The sequence below is a fragment of the Crocuta crocuta genome, unplaced genomic scaffold (assembly GCF_008692635.1).
Source record: "Crocuta crocuta isolate KB4526 unplaced genomic scaffold, BGI_CrCroc_1.0 scaffold130, whole genome shotgun sequence".
Lineage (NCBI taxonomy): Eukaryota > Metazoa > Chordata > Mammalia > Carnivora > Hyaenidae > Crocuta > Crocuta crocuta.
In genome coordinates this window covers 11,187,952-11,213,325 of record NW_027527920.1, presented here as the reverse complement: position 1 = coordinate 11,213,325, position 25,374 = coordinate 11,187,952, and the positions used below count along the sequence as shown (strand labels likewise).

Here is a 25,374-nt window from a genome sequence, read left to right as displayed (position 1 = left end):
CTGTAGTGGAAGCAGCTCAGAGGGTACAGGGTTCGAGAAGGAGCGTTGACTCTGGAGTGCTGGAGCACTGACTTCCAGGACAGTTGAGGCGGTGAGGTGAGGAAGTGGGCCCTGGAGGTCCCTGCAGCCTGGGAGCTGAAGACACAACTCAAATGTTTCTCCTCGTATTTGACTCTGGGGATTTACTCTGGGAGTGGGGAAGAGCGGGCACGCAGGGGGCACTGGGCAGGACTTCCAGAATAGATGGGAACATAGCCCAGCCAAGATTGGAGCTGCCAGTAGGAACATCCTGGCCATGAACCGCTTGGTAGCAGAAATGGGAGTAGGGAAGGGTCTAATCAGTTGAATTTTTGGAATGACCAAGGAGGAAGTAGAGCAGTATTTCCCCACTCTTTTCTTCCCTCTTTCTTAAACACATTTGTTAGAAATTTTTCTGAAATGCTTTCCCCAGGGCCGCCTGGGTAGCTCAGTCAGTTAAAATGTTTGACTCTTGACTTCAGTGCAGGTCATGATCTCGTGGTTCATGAGTTCGAGGCCCACATTGGGCTCCACAGTGCTGACAGTGCAGAGCCTGCAGGGGATTCTCTCTCTCTACCCCCCTCTCGCACTCTGCTCCTCCCCCGCTCACACTCTCTGAAAATAAATAAATAGTCCAATTTTGTCATAGTGAATTGAGTTTAGCAACAACATTGATGTTTTCATTTGTTCATTTGAAGGTATTGTAACATCGCAGGGTTATTTTAAGCATTACGTTCAGAACCTTGAAATTAATAACATAGGGTATTTCTTGACGTCTGTATTCCATGCTCACTTGCTATTTTCAGCAAATTGGTGATAAAAGCTTTTCGGTGTGTGGTTGCAGACTTCTAAAAGATGAATGTGTTTGTTCTTCCTTTCCCCAAAGGAGACTCTCTTCATTGCTCTGATTAATTGGAATTCCTAGTCATTTGAATGTTAGTTAATTGGGCTCATATTGAAAACAATTGCCTGTAACAGTATACTGAATGTGGTAGTCCAGAGACCAAACAATTCCTTCTAACCCAAAAGTCATCAGGAAAAAAACATTTGGGGGCCAGGGGGCACGGTGCAAGGGTTGCGAAGGATGAGATGATGGGGGGAATGAAATGGGGAAAATAAAATTTTTTGAGACAAAGAAGTGGGAAGTTTCAACATCTTAATTAAAGCCCATCTAAAATATAAAACTGTACAATGCATATTTTGGCCAGTCGATAAAACAGTGAGTTAATGATATGAATATAAACTTGCTTACTCATTCATCTCTTCATATAGCACAGTATTGGTGACGTGTCTTTGCACCCACTCTGTTAAAGGGCTTGGGTATAGCCCTGTACCTAGTAGAGTTCTTTTTCCCATGAACCCTGCCTTCCAGTTGCTCATGTTACTAATGTAGTTTGATTCTGTGTGCCTTTAAATTTTTGAGAAGAGGAACTCTGAATTCCAAGGGCAAGAAGGAATTAATGGCATCTCTCAAATTTTTCCGGTTGTGATAAACCTGTAGACTGAGTGAGGTAACTCAGTGTAATTGTAGCCCTCGTTTGCTCCTCATGGTGAGCACAAGCTTCCCGGGGCTTTGCCTTACCATTGTTTGCACCATTAATTGATCTTTTAGGGCCATTGTGCTTAGTCGTGTAGCTGTGAATGTAGTCGGGCAGAGTTAGCCTTCAATACCCGTTTGCATAAAAATCTCATTATAATATTTTCTGAACTGTCGTGTGAGGCACTGGTCCTGGGACCTAGACCGCAGGAGTAAAGGAATCTGTGTACAATAAGGTTGGAGCTACTCCTTCACTCTCAGTATTTGCACATTAAAGTGTCCAAAATGTTCTGCATTGGAGAAGCTCATGTTGTCTTAACAGCCTTTTCCACATTTATACTGAGAATCTGTTTGGCTTACAACATCCCTCACTTTCTAGTTTTCTGGAATTCTGCTTTGAGAGGAACATAAAAAAAACGGCTGGAGCTTTTTTCTTTGCCCTGCACAGAACAAGGTAGCTTATCAGTTCTCCTTTCTGAAGACGTTGGGCATTCATGCTTTGAGCTTGTGCTTTGTTGCGTTTCTTTGACCCCAGCACCTAGTCTCCAGCTGGGAAGTCAGCAAGGAGGGGACCATGAAAACAAAACGGGACATTTCCCTTTGGAGTTGGAAACCTTCTGACAGCTGAGCTGCACAGTAAACGTGGAGCTGTACGTAGACTGAAAAAGTTCTCAAGGTTTCAGAAAAAAGCAAGACAGATCCTTGGCAAGTGGTAGATGTGGTAGGCGATGGGGAGAATTTTTGTTTTCAGAATTTCTCTTTACTCTGTCTTTTCCCATCTGCATTTCAGGGCTCCTGAAGAACTATTTGGTTTATTTGCTTCTTGGATTTTGGTTCTGAGGAATTAGGAATAAATGTGTCCAGTGTAAGTGATAACTTCAAGCTGAAAGTAGTACCTTTGACTCCAGGACAACAGAGAGGTTAGGGCTGCCATTCCCGCCTCCAGCCAAAATTCAGCATGTAACTTGTGACTCCCCCAGCCCCACAAGTTTAATCACTGATTGCCCACTGTTACATCAATAAAATAGTCAATGAATACAGTTTGTACATGATATGTATTATATACCCTTACTTATAATAAAGTAAGCTAGAGAAAAGAAAATGTTAATACCATAAGAGCAAATACACTTAGAGTGCTGTATGTATTTAAAAAAGGCCACATAGACATGGGCCCACATAGTTCAGACCCATGTTGTGCAAGTGCCAACCGTATACTCTTCTCATCAGCTAAATTTGTATTTTCTCTGCTTTGCTTGATGTTATGTTCTGAAAACGCTGTTAACGTTGGGCAGCAAAAACATTGGAGATGTGTTCATATGGGCCCATCTCCTGGTTTTATGCTCACATTGATGGTATTAGAACAAAACTTGAGTGTGTTGTTAAACTACTCCCTATCTTTTAATGAAATATTAGGACAGAGGTGTTGTTAGCTACTTCAGATCTATGCCGTGTCGTGAGATTTCAGCCACATGTCTTGTGAAGGTGTTTCATGGCTTGAGACGTCCTTGCCTCCTCAGAGGCCCTTCACCTTGGCCACACATTCCTTTGCAGATTATGCCGAGTAAAATGTGGCAAACAAATGCCCATAAAACTCTCATAATGAAAAAGTACTTTGTATGGTCTCAGTCAGATTATTTAATATGTGTTTTGTTTCTTTAACGCTGTTAAGATGATCATCAGTAGTGGACGTACCATTTGGGGGACACTTTGCTGGAGGCACTGAGTTACCAACTGTATACATTCTCAGTATCAAGTGGCCCGGGATACAAAAGCAGTTAAGTTCAGCCCTAAGTCCTGCTGGTGGTGACAAGTCCATAGCATTTGCTGTCTTTGGGTCACAGCCATCTACAGCTCTCTCAAAATACTCAGAACAGGTATCAGGTGCAAGCTACTAAATAATGTATCTGATGATGTTCCATAGAAATCCATTTAAAGGTAGAGTTCTTTAAATAAATGCTTCCGGTACCTCTAAAGTAAGTTTCTATGCATTCTTTATCCATGTTAAAGACTAAGCACTTTGGATAGGTAAGTGTCCTACATAGATACATACTGTTTCAGGGTTCTTGTAGGGGCCTTATATTTATCAGAACAAGAAGTTTCTACTATAGGCTTCTCCCACCGAACTAGAGCTCAGGTAAGACCATGTTTGCCTCTGGACCGTTGCTGACTGCTTTAAATATACTATCTTCTTTAATCCTCACAACAGCTCTTGGGCTGGGCATTATTACAGAGGAGCACACAGGTTAATGCACATCAAGGCCAAATAACGAGCAAATGACCCATCTAGGGTCTATACTTTTAACCAGCCTGCTATTGTCTCCCCTAAATACATTGTTTTGTCTCAAATCCTGATGTGTCACAGCCTCAGATGTGAACTTGCCTGGCTCCCTGTCCACCTGACTCCAACTGTCCATTTAGAAAGATGTTCTTGTACTGAGGAGGGGTGAGGGGAGAGAGGCTAGTGGATGGCCCTGAGTGTCCTGTGCGTTTGTCTGACTTATGCCCCGGAGACACAGATACTTGGTAAAGTCTCATGATGACTCATTACTGAAACTGGATAGTGGTTCTCATCCTTTGTCTACTTTCTAGGGACTTTCTTTTCTTTTTTTTTTCTTTTCTTTTCTTTTCTTTTTTTTTTTTTTTGAGAGAGAGAGAGGGAGCCTCCAGGAGATGGAGGGAAGGATTAATTAGATTTGTACTTTACATCCAACACACCTGTAAAGGGATTTGTATGTCTACAAGGGATTATAGCTTTTTAACCAGGTTTATAATTATGGTATTAGGAGGATTCATGCATTATATGGAACTTCTCAACCTTTAAAAATAGGGCAATGAGAAGAATAAATTTGTTTGCTGGAGGTAAATTGAACATAATAGTCCCATTATGGGAAAACATTACTCTATGTTTTAGTCTAAATAGAAAAAAAAGGCTTTTCGTAGATAAACATAATCTAATAAAAATAAATCAGTGAAGTGGTTAAAACGTTATAGTGGAGAAGATTTTAACCATAGAAATGGCCCATCTGGACAAGTATGTCCCATTTGTTTTTATTCTTTTTCAAATAGTCTTTTCATCAGCTCTCTTACTAGTCAGGAATGAATCTACCTGTCTCTTGAGATACTTTTGCCTTTGTTACACTAGCTTTCGAGTCTTTTGCTTCAATTACTTTGACTGTAAGTCGTAAACATTACATGACAATATATGTCATAAATCTTCATTCAGGCGGTTAGAGAGTTTACTGTTCTGTTTTCAAATGGAATGGGATGATGGAGAAGATGGGAAATAAAAGCACCACTGGTTTATGTGGCACTCCTCTGGTCACAAGTAACAAACTGAATTGAGCTCGCTTAAGTGAAAAAGGGGATTTATAATAACAATACAGGTATGTGTTTCGAAACCCAAATGCAAGGATGTAGCAGCCCCAGGGAATGAACAGGGGCTGGAGGTGAGGAAGGGAACTCTTATCAGTGTTCACTACAAGCACAGGTGTGATGGAAATATCAGCAAATTGAGAGGAAAGCTGACAGAAGGCACGTAGAAATCTATGTAGTATAACACTTTACACTTGAGTCTGGATTGAAATAAGGCTCCATTGTATTCTTTAGAAAAATCCTCATAAGAAATTCAAACAGTATACTAAGTAAAAATGCTCTAAAATTCTGAGCTCTAAAATTCTCTAAAATTTAGAGCTCTAAAAACTCTAAAATTGAGGGGGTGATTCTAACTATTTTGATAAGCATGCTTCTGGTTAAGTCTTAGGACATCTGGGAACACACACACACACACACACACACAAGGAATCATACTGTGTATGATCGTTTACCTGTTTCATGTGGATATCTTTTCATATCAGTAAATATAGACCTCCATCATTATTTTCAGTGTCTGTATGGTTTATTTAACCTGTCTCCTATTTGTGAACCTTTAGGGCATTGACTTGTTTTCCTTCTTAATTACAAACAGTGCTATGTATATCCATCTTTCTGCTTACACAATTAACAACTTCCAGTAAATTCTTAGGAGTAGCATTGCTGGATCAAAAAATGTGTCATTTTACACGTGGACAAAATTATGTAAGTGGTGGACTACATCACGAGCTATGTCTGTAACATTGACTGTGGTCAGTCTTTGACATCTTTATCAATTTGATTGGTTAGAAAACCCTTCAATTATTAAAGCTATGTTTTTTCATTGTTAGTGTAGTTGATTACCTTCTCCTATGTTTATTGCTATTATGATTCCTTTTTTAAAATGCTTATTTTATGCTGAGAACAAACTGAGGACTGATGGGTGTGGGGGGTAAGGAGAAGATGGGCATGGAGGAGGCCACTTGTGGGGATTAGCACTGGGTGTTATATGGAAACCAGCTTGACAATAAGCTATTTGTAAAGAAAAAAAAAAAAAAAAAAAAAAAAAGAAAGAAAGAAAGAAAAAAAATGCTTATTTTGAGAGCGAGAGAGAGCATGTGCATGCATGTACAATGAGGGGGGAGGGAGAGAGAATCCCAAGTAGGCTCTGGGCTGTTGCACAGAGCTTGACATGAGGCTAGATCTCAGGAACTGTGAGCTCATGACATGAGTGGAAATCAAGAGTTAAGTGTCTGCTTAACTGACTGAGCCACCCAGGCGCCCTGTATTATGATTCTTAATGAAAGCTTATTAATTGGCTTTGTCCATTTTGAGGGGAATATTTTTATTGCTTTATTTTTTTCCATAGTCAGGAAAGCAGCCTTTGTATGTCTGCTGTATAAATATTTTACCTAGTTCCTTATTTTACTTTTTGATGGAAATATCACCTTTTGTTCTTTGCTTTTCTTTTTGCTATTCATAAATTTAAAATTTTAAAAACTGCAGCCAGCCAAATGTCTCAGTCCTTTATAGTTTGTTTTTGATGTCATGTTTAGAACAAGCTTTTCTGGGTCCCTGGTGGCTCGGTCACTTAAGTATCCGACTTTTGCTCAAGTCATTATCTTACCATTGGTGAGTTTGAGCCCCGCCCAGGGTCCGGCTCTGTGAGTTCGAACCCCATGTCAACATGGCTCTGTGCTGACAGCTCGGAGCCTGCTTCAGATCTGTGTCTCCCTCTGTCTCTGCCCCTCCCCTGCTGACATGTTGTTGCGGACGCTCTCTCTCGCTCGCTCGCTCTCTCTCTCTCTCCCTCAAGAATATATAAATAGTAAAAAACAATTTAGAAATGGTTTTCTGTCCCTATAGTACAAAATTATTTCTGTACATACTCTTCTAGGACTCATGATTCAACTTGGAGTTTGGTGTGTTTTTTTTTAATAAGTAGAGAGGCAAAGATCTAAATTTTTCCTTTCTCCCAAATAGTTCACGAACACCATTTATTAACTAGTCTTACATACCTACCCAGAGATGATTACATGTACTTAATTTATTTCTATTTCACTTAAGTACTCGGTTCTTTATTTGGATGTTTATCCTGTTTCATGGATTCACATGTATGTTCTCACCCAGGTACCTGTTTGTTAACTGTGGATGTGGGCGATTTTGGTCTGGACAGTCGATGATGGTACTCCTCTGCTTCAGATTGGGTTTCCGGAGACTGGGGTGCTGAATGGTCAGTTGTGAATGGCTCAGAGGACTGGGATTAAGATGGAACCCAGTTGAAGCAAGAAGGGACCGCTTCCTAGACAGTTCGAGGAGACTAGTAGGAAAAGAGTGAATGAGACAAGAAGAGCTTCCATAAACCAATTTAAAGAAGAAGATTGCCTGAATTTTGTTCTAAACACTGGTGGGGACAAGCCAGTGGAGAATTGTATATATTTGGTCTTTGTTTAACTTGAGAACCATTAAGGATTTTTACCACAGGGAAGGGGAAAAATGTGTTTTTGCCTCTTTGCCAACAGTAACGTAATTTTGGTGTTTGAAATAACAGTCTTGGGACCTTAATTCCCTGTTGGTAGAGAAAATTCCCAGCCCATGTGTTGGAGCGGAAATTCATTGTTTCCTGAGTTACTTCCTTTCATGCTTAGTATGGGGGGAAATGACCAAATGTATAGATGGAGAATTTTTTCCCCAAAAAACTGACCTCTATAACATGACTTGATTCTGATGATTTCTATTGTTTTAGGTATTGCTGCTGAAGGCTTCTCCGATGCTTTAGGATATCTTCAGGGAAATCAACTCTTTATATAAACTGAGAATTTAGGTGAGTCCTTTAAAAATGTATATCTTCTTTTTTTAAAAAAAATATGTTGGGGCACCTGGGTGGCTCAGTTGGTTGAGTGTCCGACTTTGGCTCAGGTCATGATCTCATGGTTTGTGGGTTCAAGCCTCACATCGGGCTCTGTGATGACAGCTCAGAGCCTATAGCCTGCATTGAATTCATTCTGTCTGTCTGTCTGTCTCTCTTTCTCTCTGCCCTCCCCAGCTTGCTCTCTATCACTCTTTCAAATATAAACAGACATTAAACATTTTTTTTAAATGTTTAATTACTTTTGAGAGAAAGAGCTCGGATGTGCATAAGTGAGGGAAGGACAGAAAGAGAATCCTAAGGAGCCTCAGTGCTGAGCCCAATAAAGGGCTTGATCTCCCAAACCATGAGCTTGTGACCCGAGCTGAAATAAGCAGTTGGACATTTCGCTGACTGATCCATCTAGGTATCCCTAAAAAATATATCCTCTTACTGGGATCCTTGGATGGCTCAATTGGTTAAGTGTCCGACTTCATCTCAGGTCCTGATCTCACAGTTAATGGGTTCAAACACTGCGTTGGACTCTGCGGTGATAGTCAGAGCCTACTTTGGATTCTCTGTCTCCCTCTTTGTGCACCTCCTCTGTGTGTACGTGCTATCTATCTCAAAATTAAACAGACATTTAAAAAATTTAAAAAGATATATCCCCTTATCAGTCACTCCCCTGCATTGATAAAACTGAAGTGTGGAAACATTGTCACTTAGGCTGTCTCATTAGATATTTTCTGAGGCAGGCACATAGCTGCCTGGTCTTACTACTTACATTGCTATTTATTTTTTGCACCTAGTAGTTGGGTGGGGTGAGGATGGGGACCTGCAAGAATGGATGCGCAGCTGTTTTTTAGCCTTATTGCAGGAATTCTCATTTATTCACACTTGTTTGCTTTATAAACTTTTTATTTTTGAAGTGTTTGGTAAGGAATTAATGTAGAAAATTCTAGTAGTCTTTGCACTGTGAAGCCGCTTGCTGGTTCTTGGCGCCCCTCCAGGGGTGCCACACAGTTGCTCTAGCGTGAAATAAACTTTGCCTATAGATGCTGGGATTTCCCCTCTGATTGTCCTAGATGGGACTGCACGATCCCAAGTTGCTGCGACAGGGACAAAAGGCTATCTGCTGTGGGTCCTGGATGCCCCTGAATTGACATCTGACCGGTTAAGAAGGGTTGGCTTGTGCCGTATTCTCAAAAACTAGATCGTGGCACACCAGGCTTCCTGGGTCTGTTCCTGACGAGCTGCACAACTGGGGACAAGTTGATCTTTGCCACTTTTTGTACCTTCGTCTGTAAGACACGAAGGCTGGCCCCCATTAGTCGTTCCCACACTTTGAGATTTTCTGAAACAGGAAAAAAAAATTCATGACCAATTTTTAATATATATTTTCGGCTATGTACATACAAAGTTGATTGTTATTAAAGCTCGTGGGTACATGAGTCTTCACTATATTTACATCTTATTCTTCGTATTTTACTTTATAATTTTTCATAATTAGATTTAAAAAAAAAACCTCCCATCTGACATTTCATGAGAAAAATACTTTAATACTGAAAAAGTAGGAATGTCCTACATTTGTCATTAGATTGTGTGTGTTTAGCATTTTCACATACGAAAATGCTTTTCTGCTCCCACTGCCTTCTCATTTCTCTGCTGACCAGGGACTGTCAGCCATGAACTAGCCAGCCCTTGGCTGAAGACGGGCATTTGGGAAATCTTGGCATACATGCTGACTGCTAAGGTCTCTTCTGCCTCTAAAACTGTATCATTCCTTTGAAGCAGGACAGAACTGTACTGTAGTATACATTAGCTCTTTCTAGAAAATGCTGCAACAGTTAGCATTGTTGAATTGAGAGGTGAGGTCAAACAGAAGAGAAGGGTCTGTTCTCCTAGGAAAGCCAAATAAAAATGGCTTATCCATATGAACATGAAATGGAGTTGTGAGCCATTGTGCAGTCAACTTAAAAATAAATTTGATGGTGTTTTATGTTGTTGGATAAAAAGATACAGAGTCCTCCCTTCTCACCATTGGGGGCAGCTCCCAGTCAGGTGGTATCTGAGAGATGAGTGTACCCCTGTGGTGTGGGGACCCTGGGAGGCAGCAGTGTGGTGGGCCTGCCTCCAGGGAGACCAACGTGTACATTCTGTGTGAGCGGAGGGCTGGGTCAGGGTAGGGGACGTGGCCCAGAGCTCTGAGCCGAGGGCAGTGGGATCACATGTATAGGGAAGAGGAGAGAGTAAGGGAGCTGTCCTGCTCAACAACCACTTGGTTGTCCGGATGTGGCATGTTGTACTTTGAGGACCTACATACGACACTGGGTGGTCCTGTTTGGGTAAAGGACCTGGGCCCGGATGGCAGGAAGCACATCAGACATAAGCCTTTCCTGGGATTCCGGATCTGAGAGCAGTGTGCCAAGTGCATTCTTATGCCATGGTCTGTACAGAAAGGAAAACTGTGCTTTCCATTTACTTCTCCTTGGGGTGTATGGATGTGAATGGGGGCAGGGTGGGTGGAGGACAGAGGCAGTAAAGGACGGAATCACTAGGACAGGAAAATACTGTGGGGAAGGAGCAATAATAACACCTATTTCAAGAGGCCTACATAATCCTGGCTGCTTTTGAAAGCTCTGTGAAATCATACTGTGGCCTACATTGATAGGAACACAGTGGTTCAGTCCTTTGGAATTCCTCCCCTGGCGATTCCTGGCTTTCCTTTAACATTCCTATTTTCTGGCAACTTAAATGAAATTTGACAGACTTACCTCGTTGTATTCCCTTCCATCAACCCTTCTCTTGGTTTACTGCCTGATTTGTATGTTTCATTTGGATTGCTTTCTGGGGATATTTATTTCACTGCTCTTTTAAGGAAAAAGCTATATCAAACAACAGCAGAAACATTTGTCTTAAATGTATACGAATATGAGAAATTACCTGAAATCTTGACACTGCTGAAAGTGTCTAAAGTCACGAATAAATGCTAGCAGGAGCTTTTATTTTGACATAAACCAGAGAGGAGAGAATTGCTTTAAGGGATGTGGGCCAGGCTGAGGCTGAATACAATTTAGTGAATGAAAAATAAAATCAATCAATCATGTTCTGAGTATTTCAGAAGGCCAGGCACTGCTGGGTGAGATCCTGTAGGGATGAACATTGAAAATTGGAGACAGCCATGCTTCACAGGAATAAATGTGTGCTTTCAAAGGGTTATGTGCATGGGAGGGGAGAGAGATTGATAAAGTGTTGGGGGGGGCACATATGATAAATGCCTTGTTTAGCGTTTTACTTAATGACTCGTGATGTATTCCGGATTTAAGAATAGATGTAATATTCTGAACTTATCTCCATTTTCCCTGCAGGCTTGTAAGAAAATTATTTAATTTGAAATGAAAAACATTGTTTTTGACTCTCTGGGAATTGTTAATTCCCACTGCTATTTAGGGGAGGGTCTTGAATCTGTAAATTTCAAAGCAGGATCTACATAGCTATTTGTCATTCTCTATCAGTCCCTTAAAAGCTATGACGTCAGGAAAGGTGAGTTCCTGTGCTTATTTTTCCTCATTAAAAATGTAATCTGTGATGCACTTTTGTCTTCCTGCCATCCTCCATTAGCTGGGTTCTTTAGATTATTCTGCTTGTTGACTGAAAGCACTGCCACTTGCTCACCCCCCTGTGGGCTCCCTGAGTGGCTGGGAGTCCTAATTAGCATCATCCTAATTAGCATCACATCCTTGATCAGGGTTCCCTGACATGTGCGAGGCTCCTCACTCTGCTGTCTGTGCTTAGTAAATGTTTCAGAACAACAACAATTTCCAGATTGTTTTTCATTAAACTTAGGAATACACTGGCATAATAGAATGTGCTGTTTCTGTCTGCTTTTTGGCTAATGAGGTTCATCAGTTAATTTCTTTCAAAGTTAGACCTGTGGAGAGCTCAAGATTTGAGCCTTTTCTAAGAATTGATTGCAATTCCCAGATTTAAGGGCTCTGGAATATTTGTGTTTGCATCTAAATACTCTGCTGTAGAACACAAACCTTTAAAACTCTCATGTTTTAGCTATGAAGTCCCATGTTCTGAAGACCTAAAATGATCATCCAAGATGTTCTGTTTACAGCAAATAAGAATTGGACGGCTTTCCAGACCATAAAATGACTAGTCTACTTGCAGAATTTAAGCATGACTTAAAGCACGCTGCAAGGTCAAGGGCAGCAGTCTCAACATGGCACTATAAAGCCTGGTGGAAGTTGAGGAAAACCCTACCGCTATGATCTGAACACTAGTCATCTAGAGGATCTTGCCTATAATATAATGTAAGTCAAAGTAATGCATGCAAATGGCTAAAAATAGAAAATATACAGAATGGCTTGTAATGAAAGCAGTAAGGTTTTGCTCTACCTCCTCCTTCACTTAGTCTGGCTTCTCACAAGCAACCACCTTTTTTCCCCCTATAGATCATTTTTACTTTTGTGACTTCCACATGTATAAATCCTGTGCTAGCTGCACCTTTTTTTTACTTGATCAGCTTTAAAAGCTGGTGCCTTGTTGTGACTGCTGATGAGCTCATGCTGACCATCCCCCATCTCCCTCCCTGCAGCTGATGAACACTTTGAGTCCTACAGCTGCCTCCTCCCTGCACTCTCAGCGACCTCCTCCATCATTGTTGTGTCTTCTCCATAGGCTGTTTGTTGTTTATCAAGCCTCCCCCTCCACCATCTACCTCTCTATTTGGGGCAGCTGTACCTTTGATTTTCTAATGCTCAGAGCTGGTACTATTTAGATTCTCTTGTTTAGTATGGGCTTCCATGATTTACCTGTGACTTGGCTCTGAATGTTAAATCCAAGAAGCAGCTTTTACTCCATTAGGATGAGAGTAGCAGCGGTTCCCATCACAGCCCAGTCACGTGGTGAGATGATAGTCCTTCCTCTCTGGGCCTGATGTCCCCACACCTTGGCACCCTCGTGGAGCGTGTTTGAATGGATTCTCCCTTTTATGAGAGGCACATCCCATCTCTCTTGGGCACAGCCTCAAGTTTTCCTAGCTTCTCAGTCTTCCCATCCTCTCAAGGACCCTGCTTTATGTCCCATTGTCCCCCACCTTCAGCCCAGAACCATTTAAGTTCTCAAGGTATGCCGCCTACCCCTAAACAAGCGCTGACGGCCAGGAAAACCTTACCAGTGTTAATACTATTGGAAAAATAGCTTCGGGCTCTGGTGTCTTGGAAGGGGCAACAATCTGGTCTTTAAAATTAGCCTTCACTTATTGAGGATCTGATGCGTTAGGCACCTAGGCATCTGAGGCCTGCCTGGTGTCTGCTGAAATCCTCACACCAGCCCTGTGGAACAGATAGATTATCGTGGACACTGCTTCCATGAAGAAGTTGAGATCTAGATCAAAGGCTCGTCCAAGGCGTCCACTGGGAAGTCCTTCTTGGATCCTGGGGTGGGTTGGGGGCATGGTGTCCGCTGTGGTTTCCTAGGTGAGAGAAGATTTGTCTTCTCTGCCACGTCGTGTACACATTCCTCAACAGACCCTCCCCGCACCCTGAGAAAATGGCTGCTGTTCTAAGGAAAACCAGCCCTGCTTAATTCCACCCTCCTCCTTGTGGTGGGTATGCTGCGTGGCCAAGAACTCATTATGCAGAATTCTGTGACTGGAAATGGAACTGTTCTTACCTACTCAGTGTTCCCTTTGTGAATTTGCAGTGAGACCTGGGGCTTCCTACTCCACCCTGCTGGTAAATAGGGAAAAGGTGCTTCGTCAATGGTGTTGGTTGATCTGGATGTTTTCTTAGAGCCTGAAGTATATGTGTGGGAGTCTAGTACGTGTGATCCTCTTAATATATATTGTGTTTTGGTACTTATTTTAGAAGAAAGGTTGGAAAGACCATCACCTTTACTTTCAACGCTTTATTTTCTTCTGAATGTGGTAGTCTGGGTAAATCTTACTGTATGACTTTGTTGGGTAGATTACTCTTATGATACTGACCAGGTGGATGACAGGTGCCCTGAGCAGGTGGGTCCCTTACACAGTGTTGGGCTTCCCCTTCTCCAGCTGCTTGCTCTCCTCATTATGCAGAGCCGGGTAAGAAGGAACCAGGAGTCTCTCCTCAAATCTGTCTTGGGCTGGCCATCTGCTTTCTAGGCAAATAGCCCATGGACGAGTAGGTGGAGTTTCTCTTTGTTACCTCTGCTAGGTGAAGGTGTTGGCATTAATGTCTGCAGTTGAAGAGCATACAGTGCTGACTTTCCAAACATCTTGACCAATTAAGTTTATCCTCTCAAGTAAGTAGAGAATGAAAGGGAAATCTTTCAAGCTGCACCTCATTTACATATGGNGGTCCTCCGTTAAGTTCCTCCTAATCCTCCTATACCTGCAAACATATGGTATTTGTCCTAGTGAAGTCCAGTCTTAATGCATAGATAAGAGTCAATATTTACCTTGTTGCAATGGTTACGGAACTAATTTCCTGCACTGAAATTTCTTAGTGATAAGCAGACCAAGGTTAGCCTACTAAGAACTTGTAACGATCCAATTCTATGTTGGCGTTTTAAAAATTTTGTATTTATTGATTGGCTGTAAGGAGAGGGTAGGATGCTAAGCAGGTCGGGTTGTAATCTTTATGAGGCCTCTTTGGTTCCGTTATACAAAGCTCACTCATCCTCGCAGTTGTATAGGTGCCTTGACCTTTGTGTAAACGTGAGTTGGACAGTTGACATCTTGATCAGAATTTTATCCCATGGTTAGAAATGGAGCTTCTAGAACAGTGGGTCCAAACCGGACCCTTGAGTGAGAGAAGGGAAGAAGAGTTAAAATGCCCTTTTTATTACCTCATGCTAAATAGTCCCCAAATTAGTTACATTCTCTTCCATTTATTTACCTCGAAGTAGTGAAAAGGACCATCTCCCCACAGAAGAGAGCATTTAGCTCCTGGCATCTGGGCCCTGCAGGATGCTTGGTTAATTCTGCCAGCCCTTTGGAAAGTTTGATGCAGGCGCCGGGGGATGACCTGTGGGAAAGTGAGGCCTCGTCCCCTCTGTTGGCCACTGTTCTCAGATGTTTGGATTCAGAGGAAGCACATTCAGTTCTCTGAACAAGGAAGGACAAATACAGATGGACACTGGAGTGTGTAACAACGTGGACCTTGTTCTCTTGGGTCTGTGTGCCCCACAGGTGCAGAGCCATCTGACAGATGAGCAGGAGGAGAGGAAGTTTGGAGGAAGGAGCTATTTCTAAGGGGGTAGAGTAGGCTTCCAAGAGAAAGTAGCATTTATTTCTGGGTGAATTGGTTTCAGTTTTGCTACTTCAACAGAGTAGACTATAAACTGCAGTGGGCTAAGCAAGATAGAAGTTGATATTTTCTCACCTAGAATGAAGTCCCGAGTTGGGCTGCTTAGGGCTGGCAAGGGCATGGGCTCCTTGCAGGGTAAGTAAAGTTTCATGTCTTACTAGGGGATAAACTTAAAAAGAATTTTTTTTCAGGGTTATGAAAAGTGAGGATAAACTTTTATTTTTTTAATTTTTTACAACGTTTACTTATTTTTGAGAGTCCAAGAAAGACAGAGTATGAGTGGGGGAGGGACAGAGAGAGAGAGAGAGAGAGAGAGAGAGAGGCATCCAAAGCAAGCTCCAGGCTTAGAGCCGTCAGCACAGAGCCCGACGTGGGGCTCGAACTCACAGATTGTGAGGTCATGACCTGAGCCAAAGTAGGATGCTTAACTGACTGAACCACCCAGACACCCCGAGGATAAACTTTTAAAACCAGCACTTAGAGCAGAAATCCCTTGCAGACAAAATTGCTCCTGAACATCCCTGGGTGATGCCCCATGAGGGACTAGTATTCTCTGCCATAGTCCAACAAACCAGGCTTTTCTCCGAGCTCTGGAAGAGCTTGCTGTTAGTCGTTGGTGCCTGTATTTAAGGGCCATGCTGTAAACAGTAGACTGTCGTTTGGCATCCAGATAGGACCCCAAGAGAAACCTAGTTCCCTCGGCTTTGCTCAGTGTCTGAAAGTTCTTATGTCCCTTCCGTGGTCTTTCTGGGACTTGCTCGCTCTCTGAGTGGCAGTGGAATTGCCTGCCAGATTGATTATTCATACCTTTTCTTATGGAGGCTTTCAAACACATGCAGAAGCAAAGAGAATTTTATAGTGAACTATGTGTCCACCACCCTGGCTCAACAGGATCAATCGTAGTCTTGTTTCGTCTATACCCTTCCTTCTCCCCACTCAGGATTTTGAAACACATCTTTGCTATTTTATTTTTTCTATCAGTATTTCAGTATAGGTCTCTCCAAGGTAAGACTTAGGCCATATCACACTAAAAACATAAAAATTCCCAATATTTCCTTAATATCCGTAAATATCAAATTAACATTTGACTTTTTTCAGTTGCCCCACATACTCTTCTTTGTTTCTTCAAATCAGGATCCAAACGAGGCTTCTGTGTGGCAGTTGACTGACGGAGAAGTCAGTCCAGATTAGAAGAAGTTTAGAGACCCATCTCCCCCACCTCCCTGTGGTTTGTGTCTTGAACAAACTGGATTGTTTGTCCTTCAGAGCGGAGGGTCTCAGAATGATCTCCCTCGCCCATCTAGAGACATTTGACAATGTTGGGGGTAGTTTTAGTTGTCACACTGTAGGAAGGCTTGCTGGTACCTAGTGGGTCGAGGCTGAGGATGCTGCTGAAACCCTGCAGTACACAGGACAGCCCCCCACAGCACAGGATTACCTGGCCTAAAATGTCAGTAGCGCTGTGGTGGAGAAACAAGGCTGTAGAATTTCCCATACTGTGGATTTTAATGATATCTTCTCCTGGGTGCCATTTAACCGATTTCTCTGTTCCTTGTCGTTTTTTGTTTTTTAATTTTTTAAATTTTTTTAATGATGGGTTAAAAGCTTGAGGTTTGATCAGATTCAGATCTGGATGTTTGTTTCCTTCTTGTCAAGGCTACATGCTAGGCAGGCTGTGTGTTTTCATTAAATTCATAGTCATGAATGGTCTCACTTTTTGTGATGTTAGTGGTCATTGATCATTGCCGGTATCCTTTCGTTCATTAGTGATTGCAAAATAGTGATTGGCACTTCTGTCATTCCTTCCTTATTTATATATGAGAATACTTCCATACAGAGAAGTTTCATGTCAATTATTTGTTTGCCTTGAGGTTCATAGAAGAAAGGATAAATGCTTGATATTCCCTATATTTTCGAAACCGCGCGTGCTCTGGTAGCATTCTCTAAAAGTGATACGGGAAATTTTATTTTTTGTTTTGTTTTTCTTTTTTCAATGTAAATATGATTGATGCATTTCAATTTAATCTCCTTATGACACTCAAATTTTTGTCCCCCTTTTGGCCAGTAGAAACTAACTCAAGTTGGCTCCCAAGTCCTTTTGACAACATGTTTTTTTTTTCCTTTTGTTTTTAGTATACTTTCTGGTGTGACACAGTGTCACAGGCTTGTCTTACCCAGTTCGTACTCCAGAGTTGGATCTACCACTTCTCCAGGGAACCCTGATTCCTTTGAGTGTTTAAAAGGCACGGCATAGAAACTAAGAATGTTTATTGTTACTGGATTCATCGTTTCTGAATCTTTTCAGTGGACCGAACTAGGGAATATGTATGTTACACCTGTGTGCGTTTGTGTTTGTGTGTGTTATATATAAAGGTAAAACCAATTATTAGTTCATATGGATACTTGGAAGTAAAATTCAGGTATACAAGTTTCTACTTCATCAGTTTTATATCTATGTTCTTTCCTTCACCCCAGGTCTCAGTGATCCCATAGTTTTTTCACTTGCTGTACTATATGCTATGTCATACATAGCAGACTTAAGTTGTAAAGGTATTTGGAATCATTCTTACCTGTGTGATTGTGTCACCAGCTGTATATATAGTCAAGTTCACTGACTTTATTTTTGGTTTTTAGAGATTCCCTTTTCAGTTGAATTTTGTACAGTGTTGTCATGGTTTCCAAGTCTCATATACAGCATTAGGAATATTCACAGGTGTTTGGTTTTACCCCTGTTGCCTCACTGTCCTGTTTCCTCCCTCCCCATATGTAGCATTTGATGAAAAAAATAGTTTATTGTTTCACTGTTTTTTTCTTTTTTTTCTTTTGAATTTATTTTGAGAGAACACGGGAGGGGCAGAGAGAGAGGGAGAGAGAGAACCCCAAGCAGGCTTCGCGCTGTCAGCATGGAGCCCATTGTGGGGCTTGAACTCACAATCTGCGATATCATGACCTGAGCTGAAGTTGGACACTGAACCGACTGAACCACCCAGGTGCCCCTGCACTTTTTTTTTATACCAACAATTATGTGTGTGCTTTCATGTTTACATACCTCTCCCTTTCTCAGTATGCAGTAGTATACTGTACACATTTTATCTACCTTGCTTTTTCGCTTAATCTATTCTGGCTGTTGTCAAGAGGAGCACACAGAGATAATCCACGCACATTTGCACAGCTGCCCAGTCCTCCACTGTGTGAGTTTGTTCTCCCTCACTCAGTCTGCCCTGCTGGTGGACGTGTGTGTTTTTCATCTTTCACTAGTAGGAATAACGCTGTGTGGAATAGCCTCGGGCACTCTTAAAACCATTTTTCTTGTCTAACTTGATGGAAGTTAACTGTGTATATAACGTGACTCTTTTTATGAAGAGAGTGAAGGATGCCTGCAAGCTATCGGGATGAAGCTATCTCTGGAACGAGAAAGGGAAGTTAGGTTTGGGAGAAATGGTGAAGAGCTTTTGGACGGAGTAGACATTGTGTCTTCAAGTAGAAGAAAGTCAGTCTTAGGAAGCCTGGTGGAATCCAGGTTTCCACCAGCAGCATTGCCAGGCCAAGGGCATCCAGTCTTACACTTCAGGGCAGGAGTTGGCAATCTTTTCCGTCAAAGGACCCAGACTGTAAATATTTTGAGCTACCATCTCTGTTGCCACTTCTAAAGGCTGCTGTCAAAACACAAAACACAGCCATAGACAATTCATAAATAAATGAGTGTGGCTGTGTTCCAATCAGACTAGAGTTAGCAGCACTGAAATTTGGATTTCATGCAGTTATCATGGATTATGAAATAGAATTCTTCTTTGGATTTTTTCCCCCGACCCTTGAAAAATATAAAAATCATTCTTATTGCCATGGTTTGCCAACCTCTGCTCTGGCCATTTGGGAGCCAAAGAAAGTTCTTGAGCACAGGAAGGACCTGCTAAAAAGGATTATTGACACTGGATTGAAGAGGGCTCCATCAGAGGGGAGGGACCCAGGCTGTTGAGGAGGCTGGCTGTTGTCAGTCTCAATGTGGATATAATTGGAAAGTGTCGGAGAGGGAATGGACTTCTTTTTTTATTACCTGAGATTAGAGAATTGTTGAGAAGCATGGGCCTTATTATATTGTGGGTAGGGAATTTGCATTTATGTATAGAATTGGTACTCGCTAATCTTCCACTGGTTATATACAAAAAGAGAGCCAAACCCAGCATTGTACATTGTGTGAGAGTTAGGGCAGAGGCATCTCTTCCTGCCTCAACTTCACACCCTCACCCCATCAAGAAACCCATATTGAGCCCATTCACCAACGAGCCTGTTGTGTCAACTGCCTTGTACCTCTCGTTTCTTGCAACATTCGCAGCTGACTGTTGAGAAAACAGTATTTTGTTTTTGGGAGGAAAAATCAAAGATGATATAAATGAAAAAATGCATTTTCATATAATGGAAATTATTAGAGCAACTTTTAAAATGTCACCACAGATTAATGCAGACAAGGAGCTGAATATATTAGAAAGTAGGTCAAGTTATCTCATGTTTATGAATGAGGTGAATTACAGTGTGGGTTTAGGTTTATAAAATTGTGTGATACTATGGTTTATAGGAATTACCCTAGCCCAAATGATATTAGAGCAAAATATAATTAAAATAAATTGAGTTTGTTTCTTTATCCTTTGTGGCTAAGTATTTTATACCTAGTATTTTATGAATTTAATAAACTAGAGAAAGTGATGAGCTTCTTGTTATTGCTCACATTTCCTGTATTAGACACAGAATCTACTCCAGGGAGTTAAAGCTAAAGTAGATTTAATGCAGAGGATGAGTGCTTCCAGAATCCTTGGAAGGTGTGGAGGCAGAATTGGCTCTAGGTAAAGCCTGTAGGATACCCCCACCCCCAGAACCATTTCCTCCTACCAGAATCAGGAAAACTGCCATGGCCGTGGGAAGCTGTTGAATTAGGAGCCCAGTATTTGAGCTGCTGGCTCCTTCCCCGTGCCTCCTCTGCCAAGAGACCCTTCTTTTTGTCATGCTCTGATACCCTGCCTTTTCCCCCATGACTCAGTTGCAAACCAAAGTTGCCTGTGAGCCCATCTCATTGATGGAGCGGGTCTGTCACATTGGGCTCCATTGCAGCACAGGAGGCTGGGCACTATGCAGTGTCGAGCTGTCCAGCCTCTCCCTGCTTTGAGGGAGCCAGTCCCCTGAATTGGCCTCAGTTTTCATTTTCAGGAAATGCCGCCTGAGAGATGCCTGCTACCCCAGGTAGGCATTTGAGGGATGGAATGTCAGAATCTCCCTTCCCTAGACATACAAGAATACATTTTGATAGACTTACAAATGAGAATAATAAATAATGTACCAAGTGTCACCATGCCACTTGTATGGTTAACTTGTATTAGTTAAGAGTGTTACTGATGACATAGAGAACTTGGTAAGGAAAATTTTACCATTTCAAAAACATCTTTTTTGGGGGGATTGGAGTTATTGGAATTGTAGGAAAGGAACGCCTCTAGATTAACAATAAAAATTTCAGTGATGGTGGAATCCAGGTCTAGAGAACATATTTTCTCCACGAAGGATGGTAGGTCAAAATACCACATTGATCATTCATTACTTGAGCATTCATTGCACTAACCCAGGTGGAAGTTCATTGGTAAGGCTTTTGTTTATCACGGTGTTGCTACCTAACCTCCTCACTATCCCATTCTTCTAGGCGTGTTTCCTTGGACACCTCCTTTTTCATCGGTTAGGAACAGTCCTACACAAAGGAGCGAGTAGGTAGAGTACTTCAAACAGAAGGTCATTGATTTTGAAATTGGGCAGACTTGGGTACAAATCTAAATTCCACCACCTGCTAGAATTACAAATATTGGCAAGATCTACTTTTGTAGATCTTTTGTACCTATCTCTTCTGTTTAGAGTGTAGTTAATAATCCTGTTCAGCATAAGCCGGCCATGGCCACTGTTCATGCTGGGCTCTGGCTGTCAGCAAGGAGGCATCCCCGACACTGATTGGACTGCCCTCTGCCTTTTTCTTATCTCTGGATGCATCTTCCATGTGGTTACACAACTACTATGTCTGCACAGTGGTAATTTTCTCATCCTTGGTCATGGGTCCCTTGGATGTTGCTTTTCTCTTTTGTATTTGAAGGCTTTTTCTTGCCCTTCAAGCACCCTTGGATTTCTCTCAAGACTCTTTCCTACAAGGAAAAGATCTTTCTTAGTGCTTAATAGGCATCAGAGCCATCATGGGGTCACCAAAGTCATGATAGCTTTTTATTTGTCATTCAGACGTCTGGAGCTCCTCCTGAGATTTGAAAGGTTGATGGCGGCCTGCCTGTGTGACTCCTCCTCCTTAATTAGATTACTGATGCCATTTTAGTGATGGTTTTACACTAAAGTGGCCTTAATTCCATTGCCTCTGCATATCTTTTCTTGACTCCGTCGTCTCTCTCCTTTGACTTCCCCACAGTCCCTAATGTGAAGCCACGTGCAGTAGTTGGGAGCGTATTGGCCTCTCTTCTTCAACAAGCCTCCAGAATGGCTATTATCTTAGTGGAGTTTTAGGACAATGTAAGGAATAATAAAAGGTTCAGAAATACCTTCCACACCGTCTTGTGCCAAGTGAGTTTCCATAGGAGTTTCTCATGTGATTTTTACCTGTAATTTGGTCTTCTTTCCTTTGGGTTTATTTGACCCCTTTGTGAAGCCATCCTGACTCTCTCTGGGCCCTGTGCACACGTGTGTGCTTAAGTGTGCATATGTGGATCTCTGTCTCTGGGTAGGCCCACTGCTCTACTCTTCCTGAGTTGCTGTCAGCACCCCATAGGCAGTGGGCCTGACGCTTACTGTGTGGAATTGAGTAAAGTGGAATCAAGCCCTGCTGTGACGTCTCACACCAAGAACCACTCCCTGAATGACTGTGAGTAAGTATGTCTTTCTTCTTTCTCTTTAATGTCTAACCTCAAGGACCTTGACCTGCTAATAATTTTGTGCAAACCCTATTGGACATTTTTGTTAAACTCTTGCCCAGGATTTGAGTGATCCGTTTAAAACTTGTACATATTTGGAGATTGGTGTTTGTGTTAAAAATCAGGTTGGCCTGTCCTCCCTCTGCATCTAATTGATTGATTCAACAAACATTTATTAAGCATCTACAAAATGCCTGGCGCTTTGCTGGATGTCGGGGCATTGTTGCCAGCAAGGTAGAGTTGGAAAATACTTTAATAGTTGGCACAGGGGATTTAAGATAAAGTTGAAAGTAGATCTTGTAATATCTGGTAAGAGGTGTAGACTTCTTCCTAAGAACAGTCAGAATCCTTTAAATGGTTAAAGTTGAGTAGGCTCTAGTCTGATAGCTTTAGGAAGGCCACTCAGTGAGATGCAGAGTGTATATTCAAGGGTAGGAAGAGTAGAAGTGGGGAGCCCAGTGGGAAGCTGTTGTAGTAATTTGGGCAAGAACGATGGCATCTTAGGAGAAAAGAACCAATTTGAGAGAGTCTTAGGAGGTAGTGGTCACGACTTGGGTGATTGGGTGTGGGAGTGCAGGAGAGGCTCATGTCAAGGATAACTCTCTATTTTCTGGCTTTGGCAGTGGGCAGATGCTGGTTCCATTGAGATCAGGACGTAGGAAGGAGGGGAGCAAGTTTGGGAGCGGTGGTAGGGGGAAGAAGTGATGAATTTATCTTCAAAGAAGATAAAATTGAAAAGCTCATGAAGGGGCTTGAAGATAGGATGTAGACCTGGATAAGGAATGCAGGGGACAGATTGGCAGAGCTGCAAGTCGTGAGAGCAGATGAGATCCACCTCATCTCATGTACACATTCAAGGGTGTACAGAAGATGGGCTGGGAAAGAACTTTCGGACCATGAGGTTTCAGCAAGGAAGAGAGACTATGGAGGAGACCGAGCAGGAGCCTGTCAGACAGACTGGGAGAATCTGCTGGAGTGGCAGCTGTTGTCCAGTGCTATATACACAGGTAAGGACTGGAGAGGAAGTCCTGAATACCCTTGGCAGTGTGTAGCAGAAGCCAGATGAGGAGTAGGAGTTCAAGGTCTGTCAGTGTAGAGCCCTCTTGCAGGAATGGTGGCTCTGTGGGACAGGCTGGGCCGGCGCAGTAAGCTTGCAGAGTGTGTGGGCTTATGGTGAGGACACTTGGCTCTAGGGGCAGGTGACGAGTTCAGTAGAGAGGGATGCCCCTCGTGTCCTTCATTCCTGCCATGCTTACTGCTCTCTTACACGTTGTCTACCCCCCCCCCACACCAATACTTAGAAAACTTTTTTAAACAATCTCAAAGTTCCAGAAATGCTGGAAATACAGCACCAAGAATGATTGCTTGAACCATATGGTGACCTAACGCATGATCACCTCCAATTCCTTCTACCGTAAAAGGACCTCCTTGAACCTAGCCACAGCGCAGTCATCTAAACTGCTACCATGTAACCCCTGAGGCGCCATGCACTTTTGCCACACGTCCCTTACGCATCTTTTAAAGCAGGAGCATCACGTTCAGAATCATCTGTGGCAGTTACTTGTCACATATCTTTTGTCTTCATCAGTGAGGACAGTCCATGGTTCTTTCCTGGGTTTTGATGATACCCTTTTGAAAATGAAAGGCCAGGTATTTTGTAGTGTATCCCTCCGTTTGGGTTGTGTTACTGAGGGCCTTTTTATTTCCTTGCCATTTGTGTTCTGTGAGAAATCTGTCACTCTTCTTTAACCATGTTGTTCTAGGATATTTTCTGGATTTGTTTTTAAAGCTCTAGCTAGTATCTCTCTGGTAGATAGTAGCTTTTTGTAATGCTGCAGATACGTTTTCAAAGTTTATTGCCTATCTTGTGACTTAACATTTTTACTTTTTATATGTAAATGTCTTTGTGATTTCTTCTCTTGCATTGTTTTTACTTAGACCCTTTCCAGTCTGACTCAGGTAACTTGCATAGGTCTTAACTGTGGTATGCTTTTAGTTTGAAAATGGAGCTCTCAATTTCATGTAAATATTACTGTGCTATATGGTATGAAATATGATTTAACTTCATTTTTTTCAGGTAAATTTGACTAGCACCACTTTTTGAAGATGCTTTCATTTCCTGGTAGATTTTTTTTTTTTTTTTAATGTATTTATTTTGAGAGAGGGAGAGGGGGAAGGGGGCGCACATGAGCAGGGGAGGGGCAGACAGGGAGAGAGAGAGAATCCCAAGCAGGCTCTGTGCTGTTAGTGCAGAGCCCAACACGGGGGCTCAAACCCACGAACTGTGAGATCATGACCTGACCCGAAATCAAGAGTCACAGGCTTAACGGACTGAGCCAGCCAGGTGCTCCTCCTGGCAGATAGTTTTAATGGAGCTTCTTTCACATATGAACATTGTGTATGCACTTAGACGTGGTGTCTGTTACATGGATGTTTGTCTCATACCAGCATGAGGATATCGTCATTTTATTATTTGAGGATGCAATCATGTTAGTTTTGTGGTTAGTGTGAGCAAGGTTCCATTTTGTGGCAACATTTTCTTTACTGTTTTCAGTATGGTTTCTTCAGGTGGGTTGTAGCCTAGGCTTCTAGTGGTTTGCAGGTTTCTCCTGAGTTTTCATGTCCCTGGGGTAATTTCACCGGGAATCTCAGGTGAGTACGAGGGCTTTTGCCATCTCACTTCTCACCTGAACATCTGTCTCTTACGTTGGTACATCGTTAACACTCAGCCTTTACTAAAGAAGATGCTTTTTGCTCTTGCTTTTTGGTCCAGTCTGAGTTCCCTCATTAATCTTGCTTCCTTAGAAAGCACTTGATGAATAATAATTACTTAGAAGAGCAGAGCCGAGATGGCGCGTTCGTGTGGCCTGTGTGGTCACTGCCATCTGGACGGCTGTGGCAGAGTAGAAGTGTCACTTGACTGTGTGTCTCCACGCGGGATTTGTAACTGCTAGGTAAAGGAGACGTGACCGTGCGGTACTACCTGCCTGTAAAGTGTCTCTATTGGCGTGTGGAGTTGAAAGTAAGGCTTCATGAAGCTCTGATTATTTAGACTGGTGATTTATAAATCACACAGCACAGGCGTTATCAGGAGTGGCATCAGCTGCTTTCTTTTCAGTCTGTCAGCTTTATGCATTTGGAGAAAATTGTACGGCAGCTGAAATGTGTCAGAGCAGAAAGCAGAAGTTGGCCAGGCCACGTGCATTTGCCACCTCTGTGTTACCAGTGAGGCCAGGGAATCTGGCTGAAGGCGACTGCAGTGACTTGAAGCCTGTCCTTGGCATGTCCTCCCTCTGGAACCATCCCTTGAATTCCTTTAGGTAACCACTTTCAGGTTTTGGCTTCTCGGTCTGCGCAACCCCCCCCCCCCACCCCCCCCCCCCC

General features: G+C 42.4%; 1 protein-coding gene across 1 annotated transcript in view; it reads left to right on the top strand.

Moving 5' to 3' along the window:
- TLN2 (talin 2) overlaps nucleotides 1-25,374 on the top strand; it is a 425,012-nt gene that overhangs the window by 171,708 nt on the left and 227,930 nt on the right. The window contains exon 3 of the mRNA XM_077745320.1: nucleotides 7,650-7,727. The gene's annotated coding sequence lies outside the window, so the exon portion shown is untranslated. The remainder of the gene's footprint in view (nucleotides 1-7,649; nucleotides 7,728-25,374) is intronic.